The sequence below is a fragment of the Trichechus manatus genome, unplaced genomic scaffold (genome assembly GCF_000243295.1).
Source record: "Trichechus manatus latirostris isolate Lorelei unplaced genomic scaffold, TriManLat1.0 scaffold00206, whole genome shotgun sequence".
Lineage (NCBI taxonomy): Eukaryota > Metazoa > Chordata > Mammalia > Sirenia > Trichechidae > Trichechus > Trichechus manatus.
Genome location: NW_004444142.1, coordinates 2,805,897 through 2,827,564, shown reverse-complemented (window position 1 = coordinate 2,827,564; position 21,668 = coordinate 2,805,897). Strand labels below are relative to the sequence as shown.

The following is a 21,668-nucleotide window of genomic DNA, read 5'->3' as shown; positions in this document are numbered from 1 at the left end:
TGGTTCTCAAGTCTAAATAGTCTTAAAGGCATTGATGACTCTGCCACCAGTAGTAAAGAGAGAATTGCTAATCCATGGTGTGAGGTGGCAATATTAACATACAAGGTATCACCACCAATACGTCAAGTATTGGTGAGAAGTGAGGCTCTGGGTGATCACGTTTGATACTTTTCTAAAATTTTGTCAGAATGAGAAGTACAGGGAAGCTGATTGGTTGGTCCTACTTTCACTACTGATGAAAGAAAGAGAAGAGCTCAGGGCTTCAGAGTCACAGCTCAAACATCACATAAAAGACCTCAAAGTTGCCACTTGTGCCCTGAAAGAAAGCCTTATTTTTTATAGTAACAGAGCTGATACTGTCGAAAACCAAAACCAGGCTTATCATAGCGTGACCGAATTGTAATGTCAGTTGAATTCCCAACCTCAAATGGTGCCTGAAGTTAAAGTGAGGGCACTGATTGGGAAGGAAATGGGATCCTGAAACTTGGGATGGGGACATATGGGCAGATAATCAGGAAGCTGGAGACAATGAGCCCCTAAATTCCATTGAATCACTCCTGCCAACATAGCCAGCCTTCTTACTCCCATCTGAAGACATCACTCCATCTTTGTCTGCTAAGCCACCCTCCCCAGTAAAACCATTAACCCTTCCACCCCATTTGATGAGATTAACCCAGCCGTGCCTGAAATATCACCCCAGACGTTGCTTGGGACTTCACCTGAGGTAGATGCCTTACAAAACATTGCTGAATGTTCCCAGCACCCACCCCCACCATCCATTTTTGCTTCTAGACCTATAACTAGACTTGAGTCCCAGTGGGCCCCAAAAAAGTGAAGTACAAAGTATGACGCAGGAAGAGGTAGGGTACTCTCCAAAAGAACTGCTTGACTTTTCTAATATGTACAAACAGAAACCTGGGGAATATGTGTAGGAATGGCTGTTAAGGGTGTGGGATAATGGTACAAGGAACATAAAGCTGACTCAGTCTAAGTTTATTGATATGGGCCCACTAAGCACTGACCCTTCACTCAGTGTTTCAGCTCAAGAGGTCAGGAAAGGATCTAATAGTTTATTTTGTTGGTTTGCTGAAGCATGGATTACATGGTGGCCTACACTAAATCAGTAGCAGACCTGTCTTGGTATACTGTAGAAGACGGTATCAAAAGGCTTAGGAAAACTGGCATGTTAGAGTGCATTTATCAGGTTAGACCCACAGACTCACGCATGGAGTGCCCAGAGGACACACCTTTTACCACAAGAGTGAGGAACTCATTTATGAAGGAACTCATCCTTGAAGACTGCTGTGATTGCTATTTTATGTAAGTCAGATTTTACAGTGGGAACTGCCCTAACTGAATTAAGACACCTACAATGGAGCTGATTGGACTCCATGGTGGTAGAGGCCAAGTGGTGGCACTAAATCAACAAAGACAAGGTGGGTGTGGTTACTGTAATGGACAGCTGAGTCAAAGTAGTAATCAGAATAGTCTGACTCATACGGATATGGTGTCCCTAGGGGTGAAACAGATCAGAAATCTACTAAATATTTACTTGATCTATACAACTGGAAGAATTCTAGGTCAAGGGAACAGCAGTCTAATTCGAACTGCCAGAATACAGAGTCATAGCCCCTCAGTCAATTCCCAGACTTGAGCCAGTTTACAGACCCACAACCCCTTGAATGAAGGGGAGGCTGAGTCCCCTTGAGCAAGGACCTCACTACACTGCCAAAAATGTATATTGTTAATCTTTCTCCTAGCCTTCCCCAAAGGGATCTACAGCCTTTTACAAGAGTAACTGTTCATTGTGGAAAAGGAAATAATCAGACTTTTCGGGGATTACTGGATATTGGCTCTGAACTGATAGTAATTCGAGGATACCCAAAACATCCTGTAGCCCACCTGTAAGAGTGGGAGCGTATGGAAGTCAGGTAATTAATGGAGTCTTAGCTCAGGTTCATCTCACACTGGGTCCAGTGGGTTCCCAAAGCCATTCTACAGTGATATTTCCAATTCTAGAATGCATAATCGGAATAGATATACTCAGCAACTGGTAGAACCTCCACACTGGATCCCTGATAAGTGCAGTAAGGGTTACTATGGTAGAAAGAGCCAAGTGGAAGCCATTGGAACTGACTCTACCTAGGAAAATAGTAAATCAAAAGCAATACCATATTCCTAGAGGGACTGCAGAGATCAGTGCCACCATCAAGGACTTGAAGGATATAGGGGTAGTGATTCCCACCACGTTCCCATTCAACTCGCCTATTCGGCCTTTGCAAAAAACAGGTGGCTCTTGGAGAATGACAGTGGATTACCATAAACTTAACCAGATGGTGACTCCAATTTTACCTGCAGTTCCAGATGTGGTTTCATTGCTTAAGCAAATTAATAAATCTCCTGGTACCTGGTATGCAGCTATTGATCTGGTCAATGCCTATTTCTCAATTCCAGAAGCAGATTGCTTTCACCTGGCAAGGCCACCAATATACTTTCACTGTCCTACCTCAGAGGTTTTTCACCTTTCCAGCCCTATGTCATAATTTAGTCAGCAGGGAACTTGATCGCCTTTCCCTTCCACAAGATGTCACACTGGTCCATTACATTTATGACATTATGCTTACTGGACCTAGCAAGGAAGAAGTGTCAATGACTCTGGACTTACTGTTAAAGCATCCGTGTGCTAGAGGGTGGGAAATTAATCCCACAAAAATTCACGTGCCTTCGACCTCAGTGAAATTTCTAGGGGTTCAGTGACATGTGAAGACATTCCTTTTAAGTGAAGGATAAGTTGTTATCCTAAAAAGGAGACAAAATGCCCAGTGGGCCTCTTTGGATACTGGAGGCAATATATCCCTCACTCGGGTGTGCTACTCTGGCCTATTTATCAAGTGACTTGAAAAGCTGCTACTTTTGAGTGGGGACCAGAACAAGAGAAGGCTCTGTAACAGTTTCAGACTGCTGTGCAAGCCGCCCTGCCACTTGGACCATATGATCCGGCTGCTTTAATGGTGCTTGAAGTGTCAGTGGCAGATAGAGATGCTGTTTGGGGTCTTTGGAGGGCCCCTATTGGTGAACTACAGCGCAGACCCCTAGGATTTTAGAGCAAAGCCCCGCCATCCTCTGCAGGTAACTACTCTCCTTTTGAGAAACAGCTTTTGCCTTGTTACTGGGCCTTAGTAGAGACTGAACACTTAACAATGGGCCACCATGTCAGCATGTGGCCTGAGCTGCCCATCATGAACTGAGTGTTGTCTGATCCACAGACTCATAAGGTTGGATGTGCACAGCAGCCCTCCATCATTCAATGAAAGTGGTATATATGAGTTTGGGCCCAAGCAGGACGTGAAGGCACAAGCTGCATGAGGAAGTGGCCCAAATGCCCATGGTCTCCACTCCTGTCACATGACTTGCCTTCTCCCAGTCTGCACCTATGGCTTCATGGGGAGTTCCTTACAAGCACTTGACTGAGGAAGAGAAAACTCATGCCTGGTTTACAGATGATTCTGTGTGATGTGCAGGTACCACTCGAAAGTGGACAGCAGCAGCACTAAAGCTCCATTCTGGGACCTCCCTGGGCAGTGGTGAAGGACAACTCTCCCAATGGGCAGAACTTTGAGCAGTGCACCTGGTTGTTCACCTTGCTTGGAAGGAGAAATGGTCAGATGTGCAACCGTATACTGATTCATGGGCTGTGGTCAACGGTTTGGCTGGATGGTCAAGGACTTGAAAGGAGCATGATTGGAAAACTGGTGACAAAGAGGTATGGGGAAGAGGTATGTGGACAGACTTCTCTGCAAAGAAGTGAAGATATTTGTGCCTCATATGAATGCTCACTAAAGGGTGACCTCGGCAGAGGATTTTAACAATCAAGTGGATAGGATGACACATTCTGTGGAAACCAGTCATCCTTTTTCCCCAGCCATCCCATCACTGCCAATTGGTCTCATGAACAATATGGCCATGGTAGCAGGGATAGAGGTTATGTATGGGCTCGGCAACATGGACTTCCACTCACTAAGGCCAATTTGGCTACAGCCACTGCTGAGTGCCTCATGTGCCAGCAGCAGAGACCAACACTGAGTCCCCGATATGGCTCCATTCCTTGAGGTGATCAGCCAGCAACCTGGTGGCAGGTTGACTACATTGGACCGCTTCCATCATGGAGAGGGCAGCGCTTTGTTCTTACCGGGATAGACACTTACTCTGGATATGGATTTGCCTTCCCTGCACTCAATACTTCTGCCAAAACTACCATCTGTGGACTTAGAGAATGCCTTATCCACCGTCATGGTATCCCACACAGCATTGCCTCAGATCAAGGGACTCACTTCACAGCAAATGAAGGGCTAAATGGGCCTGTGCTCATGGAATTCACTGGTCTTACCATGTTCCCTATCATCCCGAGGCAGCTGGCTTGATAGAGCGAAGGAATGGCCTTCTAAAGACACAACTGTGGTGCTTGCTAGGTGGCAACACCTTGCAGGGTTAGGGTAATGTTCTCCAAGAGGCTATATGTGTTCTAAACCAGTGTCCAATATATGGTGCTGCTTCTTCCGTAGCCAAGATTCATGGTTCCAGGAATGAAGGGGTGGAGATGGGGGTGGCACCACTCACTATTACTCCTAATGACCCACTTGGAAAATTTTTGCTTCCTGTACTGTAACGCTGTGCTCTGTGGGTCTAGAGGTCTTAGTTTCAAAGGGAGGAATGCTCCCACCTGGAGACACAACACAGATTTCATTGAACTGGAAGTTAAGATGCCACCCAGCCACTCTGGGCACCTTATGCCTCTGGATCAACAGGCAAAGAAGAGAGTTATCATACTGGATGGCGTGACTGATCCTGACTACTGAGGGGAAATCAGACTGATGTTGCATAATGGAGGTAAAAAAGAGTATGTCTGGAATATAGGAGATTCCTTAGGGCGTCTCTTAGTACTACTATGCTCTGTGATTAAAGTCACTGGAAAACTACGGCAACCCAATTTCAACATGATTACTAACAGCCCAGATGCTTCAGGAATGAAGGTTCGGGTCAATGCACCAGGCAAAGAACCACAACCAGCTGAAGTACCTGCTTGCAGTAAAGGCAATATGGAATGGGTGGTGGAAAAAGGTAGTTCTAAACACAACTGCAACCACGTGACCAGTTGCTGAAACAAGACTGTAATTGTTATGAGTATTTGTTTCTTGTATGTGTGAATCAAATGTTGTTGTTTTCTTCACTTAGAAAATATAAGATGTAACGGGGGGCTAGTGTGTTTTTGGTTGTACATATGTTAGTTGTATCATGTTAGGCACAGGTATGACTTTGGAACTGTCTTTATTTAGAGACTGTGTATGGTTTAAGGAGATGTGTACAGGTGCCAAGTTGACAAGGGGTGGACTGCAATGGTTAAGGCTGTGTGTCAGCTTGACTAGGACATGATTCTCAGTGGTTTGGCAATTATGTAATAATGTAGTCATCCTCCATGATGTGATCTGATGTGATCAGCCAATCAGTAGTAAGGGGAGTTTCCTCAGGGGTGTGGCCCACATCCAATATATACATGGATGTTCTGGCAAAGCTCGCTTGCTTGCTCTTGATCCTGTATCTGACTTGTCATCATTGACCTCTGGTTCTTGGGACTTGAGCCAGGATATGCCATCTGACCTACTGATCTTGGGTTTGTCAGCCCCTGCAGCTACGTGAATCAGGAGAAGCCTCCAGCCTAATGCCTGACCCACAGATTTGGGACTTGTCAGCCTCTACAACCATGTGAGCCATTTCCTTTAGATAAATCTCTCTCGCTATATATATATATATATGTGTGTGTATACATGCTTCACTGGTTTTGTTTCTCTAGAGAACCCACCCCAAGACAAATAACAACACAGATACAGTGTGGCCAAATTATCAGGCCTATATTTACCAAAGGAAACCAAGGCATTAACATGAGAAGCACCATGGGTAAGAAGAAACATCGCATGAGACCAGCAAATAGCCATGAGGAGCAGGAAACTGGAGCTCAGTGAAGTCTACAGAGTGATGTTAATTATATTTTAGCCACCAGCTGCTGGCTAAACCCTTTTCACTCCGTCTTCATCCTCACTCATCCTTGCCCCTACCCTGACTATTTAGGAAAATACTGCTGACATTTTAGTTAGCAGCTGAGTGCTTAAACACTGTGCCACCAGAGCTTCTTGCATTAAAACTATGGAGGCTGAATCCACAACTATTTTCCCTGATCAGGGCTTAAGTTGTATGCAGCCTGACTGGGAGAGACCACAGTTATTACAGCATCCCTATAACTAAGGTAACTCTTTTCTACTTTTCAGAAATATCATCAGGACCTTTTGGTTAGCTCCACCCAAATTCTCTACACACCTACTTGTGAGGCCCCAGGACAACAGGGGGTGGAAGAGAAAAGAATCCCAGAAACCAGAAAACACAAGGGCTGGAAGAGAGGTGGCCAGGGTGAGGTAGGTTCTTGGGAGAGGATGTGAAAATCGAGAAGGAGAAAGAATATCCTGCTCAACAAAAGGTTATCTTAAGTGCAGAGTTCAGTTCCCATTCATAGGGTCAGTTTTCAATCTGCTTGGAAGGATCACTGCTTAAAAGACTAAGCTATAGGAGTATATGAAGAAAATGAAATAAAAATAAATGGCAAATTTACCACAACAATGTCTAAGAAACACCTAACTCAAGCAGACGTGCATTCAATTTGGTTATGAGGAAATCCTAGGATGTTCTAAACACATGCAGAGCAGACCACCACTGGGAGGAAACATTCCCCACACTGTATTCTATTCCTGAGCTCTTGATCTGGGGGAGAAGTAAGTTTGGTAGAGATGGTGAAGTAAGTTTGGTAGAGATGGTGATGTTACACTGCAAAGTGCACATGCTTATAAGGGTCAGAATGGTTATCAGTGCTGTTAACTCCATGGGCAGCTTCACCTGGCATCCATTTGTTTTTTAATCATAACTGAAAAGAGTCATAAATTTAAACCTCACACCTCCAGGCACAATAATCATAACGGTTCCCAGCCCAACCTCTTGCTCTCTCAGCAGCACAATGGGTGGCATTCTGGGATCATCTTCTAATGAGCTGGCTGACTGAGCTGCAGTCAACTTATGCTTTTGATTAATTAGCCAAGGGGAACCAAAGCCAAAAGAAAGCAAACTACTGGCATTATCACCACAGGAACACTGACACTGACAATGATGAGGAAGTGTTCATTTCTTTCCAGCGAGAAACAAACTGTATTCTCCTGTAACTAAGAAGAGGGGTATGCATTCTAAGAAGGGGGTTTTCACCCTCCTGGTGCCTCTCTCTGTTCCAATACACACACACACACACACACACACACACACACACACACACACACAGATTTCATACCCTTCTTATATGCCAAAAAGTTCAGATTACCATCTTGCTACACTATTTTGCAGGGCTCCTGTTCTCCAGTGTTCTAAAAACCTAGAGATGTTAAATACAGGCTGCTCCTTATAGAGAATCCTTAAGTTGCCTGCACAGTAGTGCCAACAGAGAACCTGTGACTGCTCATGGGTATGGAACAACTTTAACGTGTGTCAAGGGAGTGAAGGCTCCCGTGTCAGTGAAGGCTTGCATGTTGCTATGATGTTGAACAGGTTTCAGCAGAGCTTCCAGATTATGAAAGACTAAGAAGAAAGGCCTCGTGATCTACTTTTGAAAATCAGTCAATGATTTGTGACCCTATGGATCACAATGGTTCGATCAGTAACCAATCATGGGGATAGCACAGGACTGGGCAGTGTTTTGTTCTGTTGTGCATGAGGTCATCACGAGTCGGGGTTGACTCCAAAGCAGCTAACAACAACAACATGCCATTCTATAAAACTCCTTAGATCAGCACTGTCACACTCTAATGGAATCACAATGTCATTCCCCATGGCTGTTTAAAAATAAGAGGGCTGTCTCAAATATACTATTGTAGTGTGGTATAAAATTAACTTTAGACATAACCTTACCTTTCCTACAACACTGCCCTTGATATCGTCCCGGCTATTAATATTTGGGCTAGGCCATGAACCAGGGGCAGCAATTTTACTCCTTTACATGCCAATGCCATCAACAACCTTGTGTTTAGAATAAATATGTGAAAGACAGATGTCTGTTAACAATGCAGTGCTTGATTATTCTGAAATACTCTCTCACCCACAGCAATTGAAGGGAGAAGCCCTTGGCACCAGCCCCATGCAAAAAAAAAACCTGCTCCCCAGCCTCCTCCTTCTGCTTTCCAACCTTCCCCTCAAGGAATTCTGGATACACTCTACAATAATCTCAGTTTTCTCCCTCAAATACCACATGAATCCCACACAGAACATTTCACTTTTTCTTCCCAGATCACCACAGATTTAATTCAATGCTTTCATGTTTATGTATATCTAACAAGACTAATTTATTTTTTTATTCTTTTCCTCAAACTCCTTCAAAATGGAAACCTTTCAAATAGGGTTTTTTGTTTGCTTGTTTGTTTAGTTTTGAGACAATATCATCTTGGTTTATTTTAAAGCTGTGGGAACAACTAAGCAACACTTCAGTTAGTCAGAGGCACCCATGCACTGAAATGCACAATCTTTAGCACTCTTTCTTCCTTAAAACCCATTTGGTAAGCAATATAATTTTTTTCTACAGGGCCAAAGGGTGAGCTGTACTAACCAAAGGTAATTAGTCTGTTAAGTTTTGTTCCAAGGCAAAGCTATCAGGTTACAAGTTCTAATCAACCCTATGGGGAAAAGGCATTTCTTTGTCTTGGGACCACCTAGAACTAACCAATCAACCAACCAAACAAAACACCTTCAATTTGCTCAGAAACTCTCCCATCTAAACATAATCAAGAAGAACAGCCAACACCAAAGCAAATAAAATGAATGAAATGGCCCTGCGGCTGGCAGTCCTTACCACTAGGAGTACGAGGGTCCCCCTCTGGACCCTGGCTGGGGCTCTGGCTCCTCCTGGGGTTGGGTGAGGGTGGCGAGGGGTCCAGGGCGCGGGTGGAGGTATGCTCCTTGCATGCTTGAACAGGACTCACGGCTGTCTGCCTGCCTGTCTGCCACTCAGTCCGCTTGTCTGGGTGGGAAGGGCCAAGATGATAAAAAAAAAAAACAAACGAGCAGGTTACTCACTGGCCTTCCCCAGTGGGTGGGCAGGCACACCCAAGAAGGAGGCAGAGGTAAGGCACAGACAGTGAGATTCTTCAGAGGCTGTGCCTTGAGATCTCGCTTCTGATTCTTTTTGTTAATACTTCCTGAACTTTAAGCTCAGTTTGCACAGGCACGGATTCTTGGGGGAGGCAAATAACACTTGGATAATTAGATTCTGAGAACTTAACCCGAAGGCTGCTTTGAAAAGACAATGCTTTAGTGCACATACCTTTATATTTAACATAGAAATGTGTCTCCACTGTGTGAGAGCATTAATGTTGGAATAGAAATGGGAGTGAGGGGCTACCCTAGTACAGAGGCTTGGAATAGCCTGGAGGAAGCAAACCTGGATGTGATTTAGAGTCGGAATTTCTCTAACTTTCAGACTCTAAATTTTACAGAAACAGGATTCTAAATAGTCTTCCAGGACCTCTGAACTTTGCCTTGTATAAGAGGCACATTCTTGAAATGGTATCCGGAAATCAAGATTTTAGAAATGGATTCACACTGTATATACAAGAACTGATTACTTGATAGCTGGCCTTGAACATATCCTGAAATGAAGTCATTCGTAAGTGGAGGGCTCCATCAGTGATCTGTCTGTTTGTAAGTGCGGGTCCTCAGACAGAAACGCACGGCAGTAACCCGGTAGAAGGAGACGGAGCCAAGGGTGGGGAGAAGGGAACTGCCACTTATTAGAACCCAACTACGGACCCGGTCGTTATGTCATTTAATCCTCAAAATGCCCTTATGAGGGAGGTATCATTATTCCTCTCTCACATGTGAGCAAATTGAGACCGAGAGGTTGGGTAACATGGCTGGCGCCTGGCCACCTACCACCAGGAATGTCTCCTACCACTCCTGAAGAAATATTCACTTGACCTACAGCCAAGTCACCTTTTCTTGAATTTTTATAGTATTTTCAAAACTGACACACCATGAAATAGAAATCCGGGGTGTGATACCAGTTAAAAAAAAAAAAAAAGGTTTCTGTACCGGTTTCTTTACTGTTGCTTCTTGTAGCCTCTGATATGCTAATATACACTGTGAACCTCCAGGCTGGGGGACTTACAGTGCGCCATGTTTCCCATAGCTTTTTGGTCAGACAGAGAACACTTTTTGTGTCTGCTGTGGGGGAGGGGACAACCTGAGTTCAGGTTTAGGAAACACTGTTACAGAGATGGGTTATTATTGGATTTTTCTCTCCCCCCTACCAACTTTAAAACATTTTTTTGGTCAACTTATGAAAAAATTCACAATTTCAAACAATATGTAAAGTCTCATTTCCCAGAGTTAGACACTGTTAACAATTTCTTATGTATGTGTTCTGAAATTTTTACACATATAAAATATATATGAACACCATTTTAAAAACAACGGGGTTAAAGTATATCCACAACGTACTTTTTCTTTTCATTTAATGATACATTTGAGGTTTTCCATAACAGCATATAAAACTGCTACTGGCAAATCAGAGTTAAAAAAAAAAGGTAAAAAGGTAGGTCTATAATATGGGATTACTGCTTTATAAAAGGGTCCCTTGGTCCCTTACACAGGTCACAGTATGCTTCCTGGGTAGGAAAAGACCCAGTGTCAGACTGAGTGGGTTCCCATCCCAGCTCCAGCTGTGTACCTCCGTACCTGATGCTCAGGTACAGAATGGGGAGGACAGTAAAACCTACCTTAAGGGTTGTTGTGAGGATTAATAATGAGGAAGACAATAACATGACAAAACCTCAGCAAACATTTATTGAGCACTTCCTATGTGCCAGGTGTTCCTCTTAATGCTTTATATGTATTAATTTAACTAAGCCCTAACCTCAACAACTCTTGTAAAGTAGGTGCTATTATTATCCTCATGTAACAGCTTGAGAAGGAGCCCTTGTGGCACAATGGTTAAGCGCTTGGCTGCTAACTGAAAGGTCAGCAGTTCAAACCCACTAGCCGTTCTGCGGGAGAAAAGATCTGGTGATGCGCTCCTGTAAAGATTACAGCCTAGGAAACCCTATGGGGCAGTCCTACTCTGTCACATGGACTCACAATGAGTCAGAATTGACTTGACGGCACACAACCATAACAGACTGAGAGGGCCATTTTGGAGTGTGCACCCAGCACCCAAGAAGCACACAGTAATGCCTGAAGTTTTTGTATCAAGCAAACATGATACTGGCAACCCCAATCTTCGCCACAATGTGTTCCTAAAAAACGGTATTATAAAGTGGATTCTATTTTCTCTTTGTAATAATGTAACTGGAAGTTCTGTTGCAAGACCTCACCTTACCTTCCTATAAATTCCAGACATAATCAATAAGATCCTGTAAAAACAGAAATATACTATAAATCTCCATAAGCATTTAAAATAGTAACACAATGTTCTCAGACTCAGAAATTTGGACAGATTAGCTAGTACAGTTCCCTCCTTTTAACTGATGAAGGAAATAAAATCCATAAAATGTGTGGGTCTTCTTTGAGGGCACACATCTTATTACACTGCCTCAGTAATAAAATGATTTTAAAATGTGCATACATTTAAGCCCCACATCCATTACACAAGGAACTCCAACATACAAAACATACAGAATGTTCTGTATTAAAAATCTGACACAATGTTAATTCACAAGCTAGAACAAGCATTAAACTTTTGATTAGAAATGGGTTTCCCTACCGCCTTAGAATTGAAAAGGTCACTTGAGGAATGATTTGAATGAACTCATTTCTCTCAGAAAAACTGTCTACGAATAATGTGAATCTATAGCTTCTTAGTCTCTGAATATATTTTCCTGAAAAACAGAGGCATTCAAAATTAACCCAGTGGTGGGTTTTTCCCCCCTAAAACAGTTGCCAGGAAAAAAAAAATTGAAGTATCAAGAATTTTATTCTACTTGGATCAACAAACAACGTCCATGGAAACAGCAGTAGAGAAATTAAATGACATAAAGACCCACTGTATAATACCTTGTGACTGACCTCATGACACCGACCAATCTCAGGTGAGAGGGACTGAAGTTTGCATCCTGTAATGAGACCCCCAATAAAAGCTCTGGACACTGAATCTCCATGAACTTCCTGGTTGGTGAAAGACATCGATGCACATCAGAGGGTAGTGCACCCTTTGGGACATGAAAGCTCTGCACTGGGAACCCTCCCAGACCTCCCACTTTGTATCTCTTCATTGGTATCCTTTTTTCCTACAATAAAATGTAATTGTAAATACAGCACTCTCCATGAGTTCTGTGAGTCCTTCCAGCAAATTATCGAACCTGAGGGAGTAGGGGGAGACAGCAGGTCAGAAGTGACAGAGGCTGGGAACCCTTAGCTTACGACTGCTATTCTGAGGAGGCAGAGGGAAACCCTGAGTTTGTAGCCAGGAAGTCAGAAGTGAGGGAGCCCAAGGGATGTCCTCGGGCTTGCAGGTGACATCCTGAAGGGGTAGTAGGTAAACCTCCCAAATTTGTAGCCAGCATTTTAGAAGTTAGGGTGTCATGGACTCCCAAATCTGCAGCTGGCATCTGAAGTCTTAGGCCTACTTGGCAATCTGGATGACTGTGTCCTTTAACCTATGAAGGGTGACCTAATTCCGGCTAGTTAGGGTCAGAGGAAGAAGTACTTCATGGGCAGCTGCTATCAGAACTGAACAAGGAAGTTACAAAGTGGAGATCTGTTATATTCTCATAGTTGGTATCAGAAAAAGTGGATGTCTGATTTTATATATTTATTCACTGGAACAGAGTCCAACAAATAGTAGATGCTCAACAAACTGTAGTTAGTATTAGTTTCATCACTGTCTCCCCCCCATGCCTAGGACAGTGCCTGGCAAACAACAGTTGCTCAATAAAGACTGGGTAAATAAATGAAAGACCAATTGGCTTTAATTTATCCCAAGCTGTAGCTGCTTTAATATTTCAAGATGCTGAGGATACAGAAGTGACTGAAGCAAAATATCTGCTCATGAACTTACATTTAATGGGATGTAGGAAATAGGAGAGAGTATTATCTGCTTCCAGGTTCAATTTATCCCAGCTTGGTATTTTGAAAATAAGCACTATTGGTTACCCACAGGGTTGGGGCAAGAGAGGGGAGCAGAATCATCACAACTTCATCATCAGAGATATCACAAGGTGTCAACTTTCTCCAAAACAATGATGTATCAGTACTGCTATGACCTCTGGCTTGGCCTGAGGAGCACTGAGGGCTAATCTAGTGAACCAAAGGTATGAACCAGTCAGCTTACTTCTCGCAGTATAAATTACAGCCATGAATCACATACTGTCTACTGTTTGGGCAACAACTGACCACATATACATCTGTGGTTCGGCACTCCAGGAGGGATGCCCATCCACCCCTCTTGGTGCTCAACAGCTTCAGCCCCCATGACATGCACGTGAAGCTCATGGCCTCTATGTTTCAGCACCTGTTCCCCTCCATCAAGGTGCACAAGGTAAACCTGAACACCATCCAGTGCTATGTCCTCATCACACGACTCCCAGGAGCTGGATTTCCACCATTATAGCATCAAAGTTGTGCCTGTGGGCAAAAGCTGCGGGATGAAGAAGCTTCTCCAGAAGTTCCCCAACGTGAGCCGTCTGCAGGACATCAGCGAGCTGTCAGAAAGTGAGGCGGAGCCCCACAGCAAGCACAACATAACAGAGCGGCTCGAGGCCATCCGTGACCACTGCCAATATGTGGGCCCAGAAGAGCACCCTGCATCTCACTGAGATGGACCTCGGATGACACTGTAGCTCATCAACATCCAGGAGGGTGTGGGGGGCGGAGGGGTACATGCTGTTTCACAGTTTTGTGCACAAGCTGGAGGAAAAGCTGCAGGCTATCCTGGCGGCTAAGGAGGAAAGGCTGCAGCTGAAGGCCGAGAGGCAGGACCAACATGCCCACAATGTGCAGCGCCAGCAGAAGCAGTGAGAGGCCCACAAGAGGAGCAGCTTGGCAGGCAGAGGCCGATGGGGACAGTAATGCTGGGGACCCAGGGGCCCCACTGGAGGCCGAGGGGGCCAGCTGACCTGAGGGTGAGGAGGATGAAGCTGAGTATTTCCACCAAGTGGTGGGCGAGGAGCTTGCCCAGGACACGTTCCCTGGGCTGACCAAGTCGAGACAGCCCACCGGGCCACCATGCAAGAAGCAGAGAGTAAAGGATCGGAGGCCTCTAAAGCTCAGTGGAAGGTCCTGCGGAGTCCAGGCCAAGCTGGGGGCCCAGAGGGCCTGCCAGGGGCCATGTACAGGGTCAGGCATGGCTGCCTAAGAGAGCTGCAGAGGCTGAGCGCCAGCAAGACCAAGAGAATGGTCCAGATGGAGGCCGAGAGATGTCGCCCTGGGGTTTCCGCCGGGTGCCACGAGCAGCCTTCTGTTTCCTTTTATAAAGGAGCTGTTTCCCTAACTCCACCCCCACTCCCACAATAAATAACGGATGTTCCCAAAAAGAGGGGGAAAAAACCCCCAAAACTCTCCCTTCCTTTCTCCGGGAGATGCACACAGCCCAACTCGGGCCCACTCTGCAGCCCCTCACCCTTGGAAACAGGTGTCCCTGCAGCCAGGCGGAGGGGACGCCCGATCCTGCTCCCGAGTGCCCAAGGTCTGCAGGCATCGCGGGGCCAGTAGGCAGGGACCCTGGGTCACCAAGACCGCTACCTGGCTGCTCAGGCCAGCACCCCGCGCCTAGTCCCCACCAAAGACCTTTACGAGGCTGCTAGGCACACAGCAGCCCCTGGGTCTGTGTGCCAGGAGTCCAGGGCTCCAGGACTCAGGTGTTTACACAACATCCAAATCACATAACATTCTATTTCACAGAACTTATTGTGTATGTTAAGTGGCACATACCTGTATTTAGTGGGAAAGACAGAGAGAAGGTGGTGACTTGGGAGGAGGGGCACAGACAGGAGAACCTGAATCAGCTTTATCTTATGTCAACAAGGCCCACAGCCGACTCTTCAAAGCTGCACAAGTACCAACAGGTAAGCCTGCCTTACCAGAAAGGCAGGTAGGCAGAAGCCACAAAACTTGTTGGCACTGATGCTGTGGGGATGAGAATGCTCTCTTTGGAGCTTGGCCACTTCCATCCTCTCCCCCAGGGGAGAAAGGGAGCAACATTATCACTGTCCAGGTGTGGTGGGGGAAGGACTCTATGCTAGGCACCACCTCTCTATCCTTACTGTATCTCAGGAAGACTCTATGGTCAAATGGAAGCATCTTCACACACTATGAAATCAGATCCTCCCAAGCACTCGCCAGCTAGTGTCCTGCAGCTAGTTACCTAATCTGGCTTCACCTCAGCTTACCCCCACTCCCTCTCAGCAGTGTGAGAAGAATTCAATGCCAGAATGGAGAAACCTGCCTGGCAAGAGGTGCTAGTCTGGCACTCTTTACAGAGCCATTGTCTGGACAATTCACAGCCATTTGCTGGACCCAGCTTGTGTGCCAGGCACTGGAGTGAATGAGCTACAGACACTGATAAACAGTGTTCGGGCTGTGGGACAAGGGATGGTTCCTTTTTTCTTCTTAAAATGCCTTTTAATGTTATAATGATGTGTTATAATGAAGTGGCTTAAAATTAAAACTCTGATCTAATTTTTAAAAAAGAAGGGGCAAAAGCTGCCACATGCACTTACTGTTATATTTTTACAACATTGCTCAATCATTCAGCAAGGCACAGCGCTAGGGCCGAGGGGAGACATTTACCCTCACCCACACTGAACTCGAGCACTGGGTCAGTAGAACATGATTTAGCACTTAACTGGTGGCTAATTCTTTCAGGTGTGCTAGTTTTATTTTCCCAGTTTAGCTCCTCCAGGCAAGAATTACCTCCTTCCATACCATCTGTTAACACCTACTCAAAAGCCCACCATGCTCCAGGATTAGCTGGCCTTATAGATATGACTATGCAATAGACTTCTCCTTACCCTTCTGGAAAAAAGCCATAACAGGCTGCCTAGTGATTATCTGAGGGCAAGGAAGGAAGCAGAAGAGACTGTGACTAAGAGCTCTGCTCACATTTATGGTCTGCTTAATCATTTCCTGTTGGTTCACCCTGAAATGGCACCACCAAGTTCATAGGGCAAAACAAACAGGTGAGACTGACAGATCCAGCTATGAGCCACCTAGCACGTGGTAAACAGGTGTGTGTGTGCACGCTCACATACCGGCGTGTGTACAACACCTCAAGGCTAAAGCAACTAAAGGCCTTTCTTAGAAAGAGATACTAAAAACAGTCCTTCTCAGTGATTTCTAGAGTTTATTGTTCCTTCATGACTGCCACAGATGCTCTGCGTGCTTGCTGGGAGCAACAAGGAGAATCAGCCCCATACATCTTTGCAAATGAGGATTACGTGCCAGACACTGTGCTAAGTTTTCTACATTCACTCTTCTATTTAATCCACTCAGAGACTACTGGGTAGTACCAGCTCTGTTTCCCAGGTTGGGAAACTGCCTAGAAAGCGCAGAGCCAGGATTTGATCTGGTGCCTGGGTGACTCCGGTGTAGACCTTCTGCATACTCACACTACAACACTACTGGGAGGGAGAGGGGGCAGCAATAGAATCAGTATCAAGCAAAACTGACAGTCCCAACCATTTTTCTCCCATACACCCATCCACCATCCACCAATATAAGCAATGAAGTTCGACCAAGACCTTCAAATCGCCCCCTACTTATGGCCTCTACGCATGAATCCAGGCTTGGACAGAGAAGAAAACGAGAATCAGGTTGAAGCCAAGCTAGGGTTAAAAGCTGCATTCTTCCCAACTCCATGCAGAGCAGCTAATTGAGCTTAGAGCCATAGAAACCAAACAAAAGGCTCAAGCAGCCCACACACCCTAGCCTAACTGCTGCCAGCCATGTGAGAAGGGAAGAAGGGAGCCCCCACCCTCCCTCATTCCTCAACAGCCTAATGAAGATGTGGCCTGTCATCTTCCCAGGGAACAAACTCCGCAATTGTCAATGAGATTCATTCTGATTCTCAAACACAACAGCAGAACCTCGTTTAAAGCCAAAAGTCAGCAATAAAATGGTCATACACATATATATGGGTGATAACCCTCTTAGAGCAGGTGATTTGATTTCTCCCAGCCCCGGGGCCTGTCAAAACCTAACTCCTGAAGAAGTTTCTCTGATGTCATTACTGGTGAGAGGTAGGAAAGGTCTGTGGAGGTCACGGCTCTCACTTTGCGGCTGCCCCAGACTGGGCACTCTCTTTAAGCCAGGTCTTCCCTGTTCTATGGAATTTATTGATGTCTTCGCCTGATGCAATCTATTAGCAAAAGAGGATACCCAGCTTGCTTTGCAGGTTTGGGGAGATTTTGAAAAAAGTTACATCCAAACTCTAAAATGTCCAAGATTCTATTGCATAAATGGCAAAAAAATTTAAAAAATATGTAAGTACTTTATATGTATCATAAGCAGGTACTATGTTAGGAAAAAACCCAGCCAATTCCCTGTTAGACTTATTTTATTTATGTTCTCTAGAATCTTTCTTTTGGGGATAGAAATTCCTGGGAAGAAGTCATCATCACTCAGATATTAAAAATATTTTACTGGTGAGTTCTGCAAATGGGCTTGAGTATATTAAACCTACCTCAGTGCCTTGAAGTTCCTTTGTCATCTTTGTGGAATTATGTTGACAAGTAGACTGCTTCTGGGGCTCAGAGTATTTAGCTCTTTTCAAATAGGGAAGACGTCATATGGACAAAAGTTTAGATATGTCCTTTGGATCCCAGAGATGGTAATAATAACCACCATAATAATAGTTATTATTTTACTGTAAGAGCTGACATCTGTTAAGCACATCTGTTATACCAAGCATTTATTCTAAGAGCTTTAACTGCATTTTCTCATCTAATCTTCACAGCAACCCTCTGAAATTGTTACTACAATTGTTCTAATTTTGCAGATGAAGAAACTGAGACTTAGAGAAGTTAAATGTCTTGTCTAAGGCCAAACAGCTGGTAAGTAGAGACGACAGAATTCGAACTAGGCAGTTAGTTTCCAAAGGACTAGTGGGAAGAGGGTAAAGTGGTAACTAGTTCACTGCCACGCTGCATGAACACGGAATGGGCTGTCCCTCCTGAGAGCAAGTCCTGCAAATCGAGAGGTGTGCCAGCAGTGACTGCTGTAGCAAAAACTAAAGCTTCATTTGAGACGCTGGTAGGTTACCCCCTTGGTTCCCTAGTGATGCCAAATTCTTCATATTCCATTATACCGAACTACTTGTTATCCACATGACTTTATTTTCTAGGTATGAACAGATTCTAGAGCTACATTTTTCATCTTTGTTGGGGAGTTAGTATATCATTCAAAAAGCAGCAGGGAGAAGATCAGTTCCTCATCACAGATGATATTCAGATTTCTATCTAAAGAAAAGATTTAGGTTTGTACACCTGTTCCCAAACTGTTTCCCTTTCTTGGAAGCAGATGGTTAACTCTGCCGAAGTTTCTGTTCTAAAGCTTGCAAAAGTCCCATGAAATTTGCCAAGATCACCAGTGAGGCAGATGCCACATAGCACCTGTAGCTTGTAGTCCTCTTAAGCAAGCCCCAGTCAGAATGAATGTCAAGGTTCAAATGTAGCAATGAGGCCAGAGGTTACCCTGACACGAAAAAGCTACGTAAGGTTCCACTTAAGCAGCCTCTATAAGTCACTGCCCTGCCACCAGGGTGTTAATCATTAGCCAAATCCAACACCCACTTCCTCACTGCTGGAAGTGGTAAGTCCAGGAAGTACCTACAAGTGAAAAGTGAAACAACAGATTTGTTGAAAGATTGCTCCTTGTGCCTTCTTTGACTACTTTTCCCTCCTCTTCATCTACTTATTAAGACCTAATTCAGGTCCCACTACACACTATGGAGCTTTCAAAACAGGGGAACTGCATAATGTACTAAGCTGATCATCCAGCTTTGAATAACTAACAGATGAGAGTCTTGGCGAAGCTTCCAGTGCCTCTAAAACAGTGACAGCAACCCCCTTTTATTATTCTGAGGGCCATCAACTAGAATTACAGGCCTCAAGCAAAGCTCTTCATATCTTCCTCTTTCTCTACTTGTAGTTCTTCTTAGTTACTATCTTCAAAACAGTCTTCTAGGGCACCTGGACATAGGGATCTGAATTACTTCGGGCTGATGCTGCTTCCCAAAGTATGGCTGCTCAAGGAATGACAGGCAAGGTTAGCGCAGCAACGGGGCAGGAGGAAGACTGGGGAAGACTAAGACAGGTAGAAGGTGTGCCATCACAAGGAGGGCTGGTCTTTTGAGCAAAGGCTCAATGCCAATTGAAATGATGAGTCAATACTAAAAATGGTGACCCATTCTCTGTATCAGGACTAACCAGAGACATTCCTCAAGATGCTGTCTAAGAACCAAATCTGTGCAGTAATGGGAAGGAAACAAAAATTAAGGAAGAGAGAACTAGAAAAAAGAAAAGAAAGAAATGGAGACAGAAGTCTCAGTACAAGCCCTAATCATGACTCTCTTAAAACTGCCCAAGTATATCCCTCCCCCACTCAAACTCTTTCTGTGTTTCCACCTAATGAGATGTGCTGGGATGGTCTGGAGAGCTGGATGCAACTGGTGGGGAAACTGCGGTAGGAGGAATACACCATTGCTTCGCCTCTTTCTCTAGAGCTGTTTTTTCTTTTGGTTCTGTGGACACAGCTGGACTGTCAGTCACATTGCCAGTCTATAAAGGAGACAAAGGAGAGACCTGAAGGGAGGGACAAACATTCAAGTTGGAGGAAAACCAGAATTTCAGACCACGGCTGTGGGTTCCACCAAGTTTCATAAATAATATTCTTGGATTTACTGTGGAGTCAGTCCTGCCAAAATCTACACTAGGGCTTTAAACCTAAGTGAGAAAAGTCATTCAAAAATATCGACATGAGGGAAAGCAGTTGCAAAAACAATGATTTTCTTAAGCATAAGAATGAATGGAGCACATTTAGAGAGATTTCCGAAACGGGGAGAAAGTTAGATATACACACACAATATACAAGGGAGGGTGTTTGAAGGGGTAAGGTTCCTGAAGAAACAGTAGGATTAATTCAAGACTTTTTGGTTTTTAGTAGATCTCAGTAGCATAAACGTTATGAGTACCTGGTAGGGGTTACTCAGGATTGAGAACTGGCTAAAGGGGTATGGCAGTAGGTCAAGAAATCAAAGAATTCTAAGGCTGTAGGTTTAGTACTGAAGAAAAAACTACCCTAAGGTCCAGGTTCTGTGGAAGGAGAGTAAAGCCAAAAGATTACTGACAGAGAAGTTTTAGGTGAAATTGAGATCTGAAATTTAGCACACCATAGAACAGCTGACAGAGAGTTAAAATAATTTCCAATAATATCTGATATAGATATATATCATCCTGCCATCAGTTGCCACTGAGTTGATTCCAACTTATGATGACCCTGTGTGTTGTAGAGCAGAACTGCACGCCATAAGGTTTGCACAGCTGTGACCTTTTCGATGCAGATCCCCAGGCCTTTATTTCAAGATGCCACTAGGTGGGTTGGAACCACCAAACTTTTGGTTAGTAGTCAAGTGCTTAACCATTTGTGTCACTCAGGGACAGAATGACTGACTCTCTAAGTGTATGTGTGTGTCTGTGTCTATATGGCTGTCCTCCCACGTATCTGTCAGTCTGTCGTACTGTGGTAGCTTACGTGTCTGAAATTGATCAAACAAGCAATCAAGATGCATTGATAATTGCTGGTGACTTGAATGTAAAAGTTGGAAACAAAGAAGAAGAACTCGTAGTTGGAAAATATGGTCTTGGTGATACAAACAATGCCAGAGATTACATGATAGAATTTTGCAAGGCCAATGACTTATTCATTGCAAATACTTTTTTCAACAACATAAATGGCGACTATACATCTGGACCTCACCAGATGGAATACACAGGAATCAAATCGACTACATCCACGAAAAGAGATGATGGAAAACCTCAATAACATCAGTCAGAACAAAGCTAGAGGCTGACTATGGAACAAACCATCAACTGTTCATGTGCAAGTTCAAGTTGAAGCTGAAGAAAATTAAAACAAGTACACAAGAGCCAAAGTATGACCTTGAGTATATCCCACCTAATTCAGAGACCATCTCAAGAACAGATTTGACATACTGAACACTAATGACCAAAGACCAGATGAGTTGTGTGATTACATCAAGGACATCAAACATAAATAAAGCAAAAGGTCATTAAAAAGATAGGAAAGAAAGAAAACACCAAAATGGATGTCAGAAGAGACTCTGAAACTTGCTCTTGAACATCAAGTAACTAAAGTGAATGGAAGAAATGATGAAGTAAAAGAGCTGAACAGAAGATTTCAAAGGGCAGCTTGAGAAGACAAAGTAAATATTATAATGCAATGTGCAAAGACCTGAAGTTAGAAAACCAAAAGGGAAGAACACCCTCAGCATTTCTCAAGCTGAAAGAAATGAAGAATAAATTCAGGCCTCAAGTTGCAATACTGAAGGATTCTATGGGGAAAATATCATTGCTGATGTCAGA

General features: G+C 44.2%; 1 protein-coding gene across 2 annotated transcripts in view; it reads right to left on the bottom strand.

The window, feature by feature from the left end:
* The window catches only part of STON2 (stonin 2), a 97,203-nt gene that overhangs the window by 53,842 nt on the left and 21,693 nt on the right, over nucleotides 1–21,668 (bottom strand). The window contains exon 1 of one of the 2 annotated variants that reach the window (XM_023742231.1): nucleotides 8,930–9,050. The exons of the other annotated variant lie outside the window; for it this stretch is intronic. The gene's annotated coding sequence lies outside the window, so the exon portion shown is untranslated. Of the gene's footprint in view, nucleotides 1–8,929; nucleotides 9,051–21,668 lie in introns of those variants that run through there. 2 annotated transcript variants of the gene reach the window in all.